Genomic DNA, 12,405 nt, shown 5'->3' on the forward strand with positions numbered 1-12,405 from the left:
CAGCCGAGCTCCTGATCCCTCAAACAATTCAGGTACTCACCATGGTCAAAAATTGTATGTGTGTAATAATTAATTACCTAAATCTTACCCGAAAAATTGGTCCACAAAATTCGACTGTTACATTGTCTACATTTTGATTATTGAAACCATTACAAATGAGCTTTTAATACTACAAATGTGAATACATTTTAAATATTAGATTAATTTAAAAAAAAATTAATTTTAGACATACAGTACAGTAAGAGGCCATTTTGGCCACCCAATTTACACCAAATTAACCTTCACCCCCTGCATGATTTTTTGAACGGTGGGAGGAAACTGGAGTCCCCATGAAAAACCCACTCAGACATGGGGAGAATGTACAAACTCCTTACAGATAGTGCGGAATTCGAACCCTGATCCCGATCACTGGCACTATAAAGGCACTGCGCTAACTGCAACATCACACCCTAAGACCCAGGCCTTCCCTATATCACCAACAAAGCCGGTGATACTCAAGGCAGGGTACGACCCCAGTTCAGACCGTTGGTGTTTTTTACCACCAAAAGTGGGGTTTAGGAGCCTACCATTGCTCTCCACCCTGTCCTTTTCCAGGAAATGCTAATAGCTACGGTGGCTGGCCACTGTGATAGCCTCCTTTACTTTTAGGACTGACATTCTGGCCAAATGTTCCTTATAGACACAGGGGTTGAGGTTAGCGTCTTTCCGCCCTCAAGCCAAAATACCCATGTCAGAAAGTCAGGACCGGTGCTCACCGCTGCCAACAAAATTAGTATTTGCACATACGACATATGAACCTTCTCACTACAGTTTGGTTCCAGCTGTTTCACCTGGTCGTTTACACTGGCAGCAGAGTTGCATCCTTTGTTTGGTGCAGATTTTCTCCTGCCCCCTAATGCACCTCAAGAGACGGCATCTAGTGAATGCGAAGACCTTCCAGATCTTCTCGCTCAGCAAAGCCAAGTTACTGGCCTCACACCTGGACTCTAGAGTACTAGAGGAGTTCCTTATCATTATTGCACTGCAGTTCTCCACAGATGCCCGAAAGCATAGTGTATAGCACCACATTCCCACTCAAGGACCACTGCTACATGCCCGGGCACGCAGGTTGCTGCCTGACAAACAGCATCTCACCAAGGAGGAGTTCAGGAAAATGGAGGAGATGGGAATTGTCCGATGTTCAGACAGCCTGTGGGCTTCTCCGCTATATATGGTGCCCAAATCAGCTGGAAGATGGAGGCCCTGCAGTGACTACAGAAAGCTCAAAGACCCCATGGCCGACCCCTACCAGTGCCTTACATTCAGAACTTTACAGCCAATTTGCATGGGGCATGCATCTTCTCCAAAGTCAACCTGGTCATCAGACATCACAAGATTCCTTTCCACCCCAGTGATGTCCCCAAGACACCCCTCATCACCCCATTCGGCCTGTTCAAGTTCCTGCAGATGCCATTTAGATTCAAGAACGCGACACAGACATTCCAGCAGCTCATGGACTCAGTGGTGCATGGCTTGGATTTCATCTTCATCCACTTAGATGATATCCTGATCGCCAGTCGGTCGCATCAAGAACATTTGACGCACCTGCACCAACTCTGCTGCCACCTGGGTGAATACAGCCTGGCCATCGAACCCGCAGACCACAAACCTCTCACCTTTGCAATCACCAAAGTGTTGGATCCACAGTTGGCACAGCAGCAATGCTACCTGTCACACATCTCGAAGTACCACTACCGTCAAACACATCTCTGGGAACACAACATTGTGGCCGATGCACTGTCTTGCACCTCCATCCACTTGGTACATTCCCTGTCCCCAGTGTTGGACTACATGATGCTCGATGAGGCACAGCAGTGTGCCCTACTGCACTGCAGTCTCAGGCCTGAAACTTGAGGACATCCCCATGACCCCAATAGGCAATAAGCTCCTCTGTGATGTGTCCACCAGCCAAACCTGGCCCATCGTTCCAGCCACTTAGAGGAATCGTGTTTTCAACGCACTACATGGTTTGGCCTGCCTATCCATTCAAGCAAACATCCAACTGGTGGCAGATAGATTTGCTTGGCACAGCCTATGCAAGCAGGTCAGACACTGGGCCAGGACATGCACATACCGCCAGACCAGTTAAGTCTCCCTTTCGACCTTTGCAGCTGACGCACAGGAGGTTTGAGCATGTCCAGGTGGACATTGTTGGTCTGCTGACAGTCTCCCGGGGGATAAGATACCTGTTCACCATGGTTGACAGGTTCATTAGGTGTCCAGAAGGCATATTGCTCACCGACAACTCTACAGAGTCCTGCATCATTGCAAGCTGAGTTGCACATTTTGGCCTGCTTTCCAACATCACCTCAGACGGGGAGGGGGGGGGGGGTCACAGTTCACATCCAGCCAATGGTTTGTGCTGGCACAGCTACTTGAGACCCAGCCGCATCACACCATGGCCTACCATCTGTAGTCGAATGTCCTGGTAGAGCGTTTCCACCGGCACCCGGTCATCGCTGATGGCGCGCATCTGAGTCCTAGATTGGGTGGATGAACTCTCATGGGTTCTTCTTGGCATCCACATGGCTCCCAAAGAGGTCTTAGCCGCGTCTTTGGCAAAGTTGGTACACGGGCCCAGTGACCCACGGCACAGAGGAGACACCTATAGCAGTGCTCACAAGATTCCAAGAGAAGGAAGGAACACTAGCTCCTGTCCCAACCTCGTGCCACAGCCCGACACTTTTGATTGCCCCAAGGACCTCTGGGTCTGCAACTACATCTTCATCTGCGGGGGCATGCACCAGACTCCACTCCAGCGGCTGTATGAGGACAGAATGGAACCACGTACATCCTTGATGTGAGCACCATTGACTACCTCAAGTCGGCGCACCCAGACCTGGAATACCCTGTGTCTGTGCCAACCCCACGCTGATGAAGTGGGCCACCCAAGTGGACTAAAGAGATATTGGCCTTGGACTCTATTCCTCCTAACACTGGTTCTATGGGTGGAGGGGGGTGGGAGGAAATCATGTGGCTGATCACCCATGCAACAGGTGAACTGGCTCATGGAGTCAAGGGCAAGTCACTGGCAAATCTGACTGTGAGGCTCTGGGTACAGGGCAAGTCCACAGCCTGGTGGCTGATGTCATAATGATCACGGGAGTTGCAAGGGTCATTGGGTTCTGAGGGATTTAAATGGGTGCGAGAGTTCTATTAAAATCAGATGGTTCAACACACTTTTGACTCTATCTGGTTCTTTCACTCACTGTGTGCCTAGTGCGATTACAATACATGTATTTCTTAATATTTATATAATTTTTTGGTATCAAAATGTACATGTAAGAGTAAAAATGTGTATGTAAGATTAAAAATGTGTATGTAATGTTTTTATCATGTCTTGCAGCTCTCAAAGATTTGAAGTTTATCGTATGTGGCTCTTACCTTAAGCAAGTTTGGCCATCCCTGAGTTAGAGGATAGAAATAGAGACATTCAGATTGGAGGCCTCTGACTAGTCCGGTGCCTCAGAAATCAGGACTGGGTCCATTCTTGTTTGCCATCTTTATGAACAACTTGATGGCAAGGTACTTAGCATGGTTAGTAAGTTTGTGGAAGACACAAAATTTGTTAGTTTGGTGGACGGTTAATAAGGTGATGTGACATTACAATAGGAGGTAGTTCAACTGGCAACCGGGAAAATGCACCAAAGAATATCATATACAATTTTAACCCAGATTCGTGTGAAATATTGCATTTTGGTAAGTTAAACTTGTAGAGGAGTTACACAGTAAATGGCAGGCTCTTGGAGAGTATTGTAGGGCACAGGTACACAGTTACCAATAAGTAGAAATTTAACCATTTCAGCCCTGGGAAAAAAGCTTCTGGCCATCCACTTGATCAATGCCTCTCATCATCTATTACTCTTCTCTCAGATCATCCCTTATCCTCCAATGCTACAAGTGGAAAATGGCAATAAGCATTCTCTTCAATCCTTGGCCCCCTCTCTATAGCATCCACATCCATCCTGGAGTGAGATGACCAGAACTTAACTTCTGTAAAAGTACCTTAACAAAAGCCAATGGAGGTGAGCAATGAAGAAAAGTCCGATGAAAAATACCAAGGAAACATTGCAAAGTAAATGTAACTTGCTATCTATCTGGGCAGATATGCATCCTGTGTACAGGAAACCATGAAAAAAATGACTTTGGATTACCGCCGTAAAATAAATATCGGTTGTTCAAGGTTAATACATGTGTGAAACAAAAAGTAATTCCATGTCACAGCTAAACTGACAGGTGATTTGATTTTGCTCTGCCATGTCATTATTCTTCATGTTGTGATGTGACTTCTGGGCTTGAATTGCAATAAGAGTTGAAATTCATGTGTCCTCCTATTTCTGCGATCTAGATTAGATTTCCCAAAGTAAGGAAGTAAGTGGATGGAAGAAAGTAAGCGTGATATTAAAACCTATTCTCCTCTGTAATATCTTATCAAGACTCTCAAAAGTTCATTGAAGTGTTTTTCATCAAATAAGCCACATGATATTCTGAAATGGAAATCCACCAACCAGGTAAGGAGCTTGTACATTCTCCCTGTGTCTGTGTGGGCTTTCCCGGATACTCTGGTTTTCTTTCACCCTCCAAAATGTAGGGGGTTGCAGGTTAATTTGGATGTAATTGGACAGGATGGGATTAAATGGCCGAAATCAGCTCTAAATGAAATAAATCAAATTTTAAAAAGTAAATAAAATAGCCAAGCATGCATTTTGGAAACCTAGGAAGCCCAAGGTGTTCATTTAAATATGGTCACCACACATCAAAGGTGAGGTTAACAGCAATTTATGTCATCAACACAGAGTGCCTGCATTTTCCTGAACTGTTAATCAATTTGGTGAGAGCATAGCAACACTTGAGGGATGGGAAGGAGGTGAGAATTTAATATGACAACAGTTACTGCTGTCTTCTAGTTGTTGTATTGAATGATCATGTGAAAGGTATCCCATAGGAGAAGATTTGGTTCTTCCTTTAAGAAACTTTAACTCCGAGAGGATTTATACCAGCTCTGTGCTCTTTAGAATCAATGGAATCAGAGAATTCTTGCAGACCATAAGGAGTCCACTCAACCCATCATATTCATGCTGGCCCTTTGGAGAACAATCTAATCAGTTCTGCTGCTCTGTTTTTCCCTCTGTGCCAATCCCAAATTATTTCTTGTTTTAATTCTTAAAAATACTGATGTAATGGATCTTTACATGAAAATGTTTGCCTCACGTGATGCACCTGTGCATTCTCAATTCCTCCCACCCATTGTCCCATGACCTTTCTATTGCTTTGTCCTGTGAACTTGATCCTTGAATAATTCACAAATGGCAATAATTACTCTTTATGTGTAGAAATAAAATTAGCTTCAGATTTTGGCAATCTGAAATAAAAGCATTAATCACCACCTATAATAATAATATTTTTTTTTCTTCACCAGTAATTCCTGACCTGTTGGGTCCTCCAACCTCTATCATTAGCCATTAAAGTGTGCAGGATCTTCCCAAACCTATACAGGATCACGCAGACAAATGCTTATGTATGAAATAAAGAAGGTGACAGTAGACTTGTAATCATCACATTTGACACAAATGAGCTCTGTAGCTCTGATAGTCTTCCTAAAGTGTCAGGATAAGCCACACAGCAGTCATTTGGCTGTCATGGACCCCAGTTCACCTGGGATGACTTATTAATTGGAAAGGCTTACAATACCTTAACAGTTAGATAATCAGGATGTCTCTTATAGCTGATCTATTCTCACCTCATAGTAGAGAGAGAGAAGCAGGCTTCTTGGAAAAGAAAGGAAATCCACTGAAAACATGGCTGATGATACAAGTGTAGATTACAATCAAAAGAAGTTCTACAAACAAATCCATGTGGAGTAATTTATGCTACAAGCCTACACAGGCAAGGCTCCTCAACTTTTCCTCTACTACATCAAGGACTATATTGGTACTTCCTCATGCAGCCATTGTTGAACTCATCAACTTTATTCACTTTGCTGGTAACATTCATTGTATCCTTAAACTAATTTGGTCCATCTCTGGAAACTCTCACCCCTTTCTTGATCTTGGTCTCCATCTCCAGAGACAAATTCTCAACAGGTAATTTCTACAAACCTACCAACTCCCACAGTTACCTTGACTACACTTCATTGCATTCTGTCTCCTGTAAGAATTCTATTCCTTTCTCTCAATCCCTCCATCTCTAATGTAACTGTTTCAGAAAGATGTCTTCCATTCGAGAACATCTACAATGTCCTCCTATTTAAGAGTGGCTTCCCCTCTACTGCCATGAACTCAGCCTTTAGCAACACCTCCTCTATTTCTTGCACATCTGCCCTGGCCCCTGCGCCTTGAAACAGAATTCCCTTGTCTTCACCTACCAGCCCACCAGCCTCCACATTCTTGCATATTATTTTCCACAATTTCTGTCAGCTACATCATGATCTGACCACCAGATACATCTTCCCCTCTCCTCCCCTCTCCACTTTCCAAAATAACTATCTTTAAGAATTGTTTAGTGAATGAATATTACAATTTGAGGTCTTTGCTGTGCTGAAGTTGGCTCCTTATTTCCCTCGGTTTACAAAGAAACTGTGGGTCATATGTATTTCCTTGACAGTTATGCACTTTTTAAAAAATCATCCTCCAGAATGCCACATAGACACAAGTTATTTTCTTTAGGTCTGAAGCTGATCTTATTGGTTATACAGTTCTTAACTCTCCCTGCTAGTCCCATAATCACAGGGAAAATATATCCTCGCATCATGGCATAGAACCAACATGTGAAGGATGATTGAGGGAAAAAAGGGAAATGGCTTCTTTTTGAAGAAGTGTTGGTGTATAACAAAAGGTAGAATAATCAAAGGAGATAAAGAAGTTCACGGAAATCTATAGCAATGTGGAATGTTTTTTTTAATTTATAGTGTTGTAATCGAGTGTACTGTATCTGGTGCATGGATGCTCTTGTGTTCTTCAAAGGTTTCACACTACTTTTTTCAAAGTTTTAAGAGTCAATACTGTATACTACCATCATGCACTAATAATACATCACACATTGAACCTTGTTTATTATGGAAGAACAATTGCCAAGGGACACATACAAGAAAACAAGACCTGCTGCAAGGTATTACTTATTTAAATGTTGGCAGCACTGTCCCAAACTTTCAGTGAGTTGCCTTTAGCAACACTTTGATGCCACAGCATCCTTGTATTTCAGCCCATAGTTGTCTATATTTCAAAATTCTGTCTTAGAGAACTGCACACCATGGTGCATATTCAATTCAGTTATGCTCCATTTGACCCTGGGGTCCAACGGCAGGCCTAATTAACTTTTTCATGAGCCTAATACCATTTCAGGCTGTTCTCCCGAATATTTTGAAGTCACTAGATTCCAAATGAGCAGTGAACATGTTGCAAAAATTAAGTTTGAGAATTTGTGCTTGAGAACAGGTGCTGTCACCCAGTTACCATTTATCACCCTGAAATCAGACCGGATAGAGATTAATTTGTCTCCTTGTTACTTTATTTAATCCAATTTAAATGAGCAAATTGAAAACTTTCTTTTAATCAGTGACTGTACATTGTTGTACATTGTTGTTCGTGCTGCTGCCCCTTTATCTCACTTCGGATGAGAACACCCATAGCAGAATGAGATAATTGTTGACCAATTGAATTGAGAAACACACAAAAAAAATGCAGATGCTGGAATCTTGAGTCTTAATAAAGGTTTAGACTCAATATGCTTACTGACCTTTTCTATCCATTGTGTGCCTCCAGTTGTTCTTAGTTTGCCTTTGAATTTAAATTAATTGTTTACTGTCATGTACACCAAAAAGGATAAAATGCTTTGTTTTGCATGCTATGCTGTTAATTCATGCAGTGGGTCATACAGCAAACAAATAAATAAGCAAGTATCGGAGTGGTTTTGTAATAAATAATATAGAGTAGGGTATAGACAAAGGCCATTTCCCTATTTGATCAGCAGTGTGTGGCCCCTTTAATTACTACTGAGTCAAGGTAAATGTGGCTTTATGATTGTACAGTCAAGAGCTAGAATATTTGCAATGTATATAAGATATGTTAAATTATGCAATATTAACAACAGCAGATTTTGTTGCACACTCAAAAGCTGGTGTCTGGCCTGCAATATTTCATCTTAGCACAGCATGTCCAAAATTAAGAACTATTCTTTATAAATAAGACATATGTTAATTTGAAAATGTGAAAGATGTCTGCTGTATCATTGCCCTTCACTGACAGTTCCTCATGAAATCATCCACTTAAAGCTTTCGAAAAGGTGTTCATCGTATTAATCAACTCAAGTTGAGGGAAAACAATAAAATATTTAGTATATATATACACACACACACACACACACACACACACACACACACACACACACACACACACACACACACACACACACACACACACACACATATAAGTTGATCATGGATGGACCAAATGAGCTTTTAAAGTTCATGAAACAAATAAAATTTATCATTATAAATCTGAAATCACAGCAAAAAATGATGGGAACATTCGGTAGATCAGGCTGTATCTGTAGAGAGAAAAATAAACCATGAAGTTCTGTATTCCAAAATTCCTAGTTATGGCTCATTTCTTCCCCTATGCTACAAGTCCTTCCACTTCTTCTCTGATGACTGATTTTACAGAGGTACATCTTATCTCTAAATTAAGACAACCTTAACTCTAAATGAATGTAAATGATGCATAGAACATCACCAGTACTGAAAAATATAACCACAATAGTGTCAAATAAGATTTTAAATATTCACGTTATATTTTATTAATGAGATTAATTTTTCGAGGCAAACTTATCAATGCAACTATCTGGCACATTTGCTGCTATTAACTAAGGATGGACCTACCCAATTCACTAACAATGCAGATAAAATCTGATTTCAAATTTGCATGTGCATAGAGTGGGAATTTTTGCAATGGCACGTGGATTCTTTTCCCTGCCTCAGTCCTCAATCCAATTTGTTCACATTAATCTCTATCTGAACTGCTGATGTTAATATCGAGACAACAACCACCAAAGGAAAGGGGAGGCCACTTTAAGGAGTAAATGTGACCAGATATAATGATTCAGCCATTGACTTGCTGATATTCCCAGATTGTTCAATTTGCATGCATTGAATTTGATGCCTGTGAATTGGACAATGAAACTTTGCTAACAAAATAGTGGGCCGTGTAGATTTTAATTTATTTAAAGATTGATAGAAGGCCAAAGACATCATAAGCTCAAAACAAGGCTTTCTTCAACCTGGACTTTTATTCACCTCTCTAGATAGACTGTGAAACTATCCAGAGAACCCATCTTCCAAGTGGTTTCCTTTGGGTACCTCCTACTTAATGAAATTCTGCTTCTGTTCATCATCAACCTAATGATTCCTACAAGGTTCACTTGGCTTGCTGTCTTTTAATGCATCAATTAAACTTTGGGGCAACAATAACCTGAGCCTCGTGTGCTACAATAAACACTGTTGATTCAAGTGACTAGGTTAACATTAGGAGCAGCATTTCTGAGCGTTTCATCTTCCAGATAAAATTAGTGACAAAGTCAGAAGATTGTGAGCATTCCTGATTTTGACAACATTTAACTCCGTGCCTGTCGACATAATCATGAAGATGTTTTTTTTTCCCAGTTATTAATGAATTTAAAAAATGTGTCCCCAGTACTTTGCTTCTGAAATCCTCTTTTCAATATTCATTTGCATGTATTAACCTTCAACATTTTTAATGCTGTATAGGTTATTCTTTTTATCACTTGGATTTACAATGGAATTTTAATAAAAATAAATTACATTAAGAATGCAACAATCAATGGTGCGTGATTTATTGCTTACTAAAGAAGAATCAGCTTATTTAAAAATAAAATAAATCAGACTTGTTAATATACTTTAAACGGAACACAGCTTGTGAGTGACTTGAAACTCAGCAACAATTACCAGATAAACAGACATAAGATTGAAGTCCGTCGTTAAACTCATGAATTTCTGTCAGCTTGGTGTCAAATATGTTTGCAAGTATCGAGCCAACTTGCAGAGCCTCATTATGACCTTAATCTATTTTGGATACATAAATGAAATGTGTAATCATTTGGATTTATCAGGGCCATGAGAGTTGTGGATGTTAGAATTGGCTCAGTGAATAAAGGAATCTCAACTTCAATGAAGGAAGATTCCTTCCTCTGCTCCCTAGTCAATAACTCTTGTTGAACCATGCAAATACATGCAGAGATAACAATACTGAAGCAGACCATTTGCTCAACACTTGAGCAATTCCTGCTAATCATATTTACCTATTAAATCCAATATACCTTTTATTCAATAAAATAAAATCAAGTTTAAGCTTTAAACCTGACAAACAATTGTTCCTTTCAAATTTTAGCGATACAGCACAATAACAGGCTCTTCCACCCCACAAGCCCTCACCACCCAAATACACTCATGTGACCAATTAACCTACTAATTCCATACGTCTTTGGAATGAAGGAGGAAACCGGAGCATCAGAAGGAACCTTACGTGTACTTGGAAGCACATAAAAACTGTGTACAGACAGTGGTGGTTTTGAACCCTGCTGGTGCAGTAATATCATTATGGGAACAACTATCCTAACCATGTTCTGAGTCTCAGTTTTATAAAGTAATTAAGTAATAGAATATTTTTTATATAGTAAGCTATCCCCTTATGTGTAATTTTGTTCTTTTTTATCTACCCAACAAGATAGAATGATATAGTTATATGGTAAATTAGGTCTAATGTATAATTTTATCCTATTTCTTGGCTACCGAACAAATGACAACAATCTATCCTTGCTTCCATCCATCCTATTCCATCTGTTTACAGCTTTAATCATGTTTATCACACTGTCCCATAATCTGCATTGTTCTGCAAGCCAAAGGAGGCAGATGCTCGGTATGGTAAGGCTCCACACTGTTCAGCAATCTGTCAACAATCCTTGCGTGGGCTCTGGCTTAAACATTAATTTCTTTATTGAGGAACTCGGAAAACTTTGGTTTCTACTCTGAATCAATATCTTAAGCAGAATCAGGTGAGAAAACTAAGTGCCTGCATGCAAGTTTAAATGAGTAGAACTAAGATTTCACTGCACATAGTATGTACAAGTACACGATCCTTTATCCAGACATCTAAAATCCGGAAAGCTCCAAAATCTGGCAAGTGGGGAGAGAGGTGGCAGCGCAAGTCGGGCGGTCGAGGGACCAACGATTGGGGGAGGCAGCCAAGAGACTGGCGGTTGGAGGAGACTGCCGGGTGGCCGAGGGACCGCAGTTGGGGGAGACGGCCAGGCAACTGGAAGGGGGTGGGGGTGGATATGGCAGCACAATTTGGGTGGGCATTCTGAAATCCGGAAAAATCCAAAATTCAGAACACACTGTCCCCCAAGGGTTTTGAATAAAATATTGTGTGCCTGTGCAATGTTTTGATTTCAACTGCCTGAAACTTAATAAAGATGAAATACAAATTGTTTTAACTTGTAATAACCAGTCTGTAGAAGTAAAAGGCATCTGTCCCAGTATTGCAAAACAGCTAGCAGATTGACCACCAATCATATACATTGACTGATTTTTCCTTCATTAGAAGGGAATTTTTGATGATATCCATCATTGCTAATTATTTTTTTTCATCAAATAGGTTTACCTATTTTAATTTCCTCTAAAGTTTTCAGCATTGCATTTTTGGGAAAAATGTTATTCAAGCTATCAAATCAGACTTGGAAGGTGTGTTTAAACAGACATGATTTGGAAGAAAGGAATGAAATGATATTTATTTGGTTAAATTGTTTCAATGTTAGTGAAATAATATTTATGAAATTCTAGCTTGATAGGCTGCATGCAGAGGGAATGTATTCCTTGGTAATGGAGTCTAAAGCTCAATCTTAATGGATAATCTATCCAGATAGAGTTGAGAAATTTCTTCACTCAAAGAGGAGTTAATCTTTGGAATCCTCTACCAGAGCATTGTAGATATTCAAATCTTTGAGTTCTTTAAAAACAGATGTTTCTGGACATAGTGTAAAAAAAATGATGCCAAGTTGGTAAATCAGCCAGTGAAACATGATAGTCTGCAGGAACTGTGATTGTAGTAAAAACACAGAAATGATGGAGGATCTCAGCAGGAGGTAAAGAAGTATTGCTAACATTTCAGACCTGGGCCCTTCTTTAAGCTATGAGTAAAAAGCAGACAGGGGCCTATGTTAAAAGACTGGTGAAAAGGGAAGAATGGGTGATGAGTACATACTATATATATACAAAAGGTGTTAATTGGCTATGATAAGAGGATAAGAGAGGAGGAAAGGTGAGAATTTATTGGGGAAGGGGGTTGATTTTAGCTC

General features: G+C 40.5%; 1 long non-coding RNA gene across 2 annotated transcripts; it reads left to right on the forward strand.

Annotated features, from left to right (window-relative positions):
* The first annotated feature begins 3,208 nt into the window (after window positions 1-3,208).
* On the forward strand, window positions 3,209-9,329 carry LOC138757190 (uncharacterized). Of its 2 annotated transcripts, none has more exons than XR_011353413.1 (4): window positions 3,209-3,275; window positions 3,386-3,576; window positions 4,388-4,550; window positions 5,459-9,329. It is a non-coding gene; the product is annotated as an uncharacterized lncRNA (long non-coding RNA). The 2 variants fall into 2 exon arrangements; XR_011353414.1 differs by having other exon boundaries at window positions 5,787-9,329.
* The last annotated feature ends 3,076 nt before the right edge of the window (window positions 9,330-12,405 follow it).

This window comes from Narcine bancroftii, chromosome 3, assembly GCF_036971445.1.
Source record: "Narcine bancroftii isolate sNarBan1 chromosome 3, sNarBan1.hap1, whole genome shotgun sequence".
NCBI lineage: Eukaryota > Metazoa > Chordata > Chondrichthyes > Torpediniformes > Narcinidae > Narcine > Narcine bancroftii.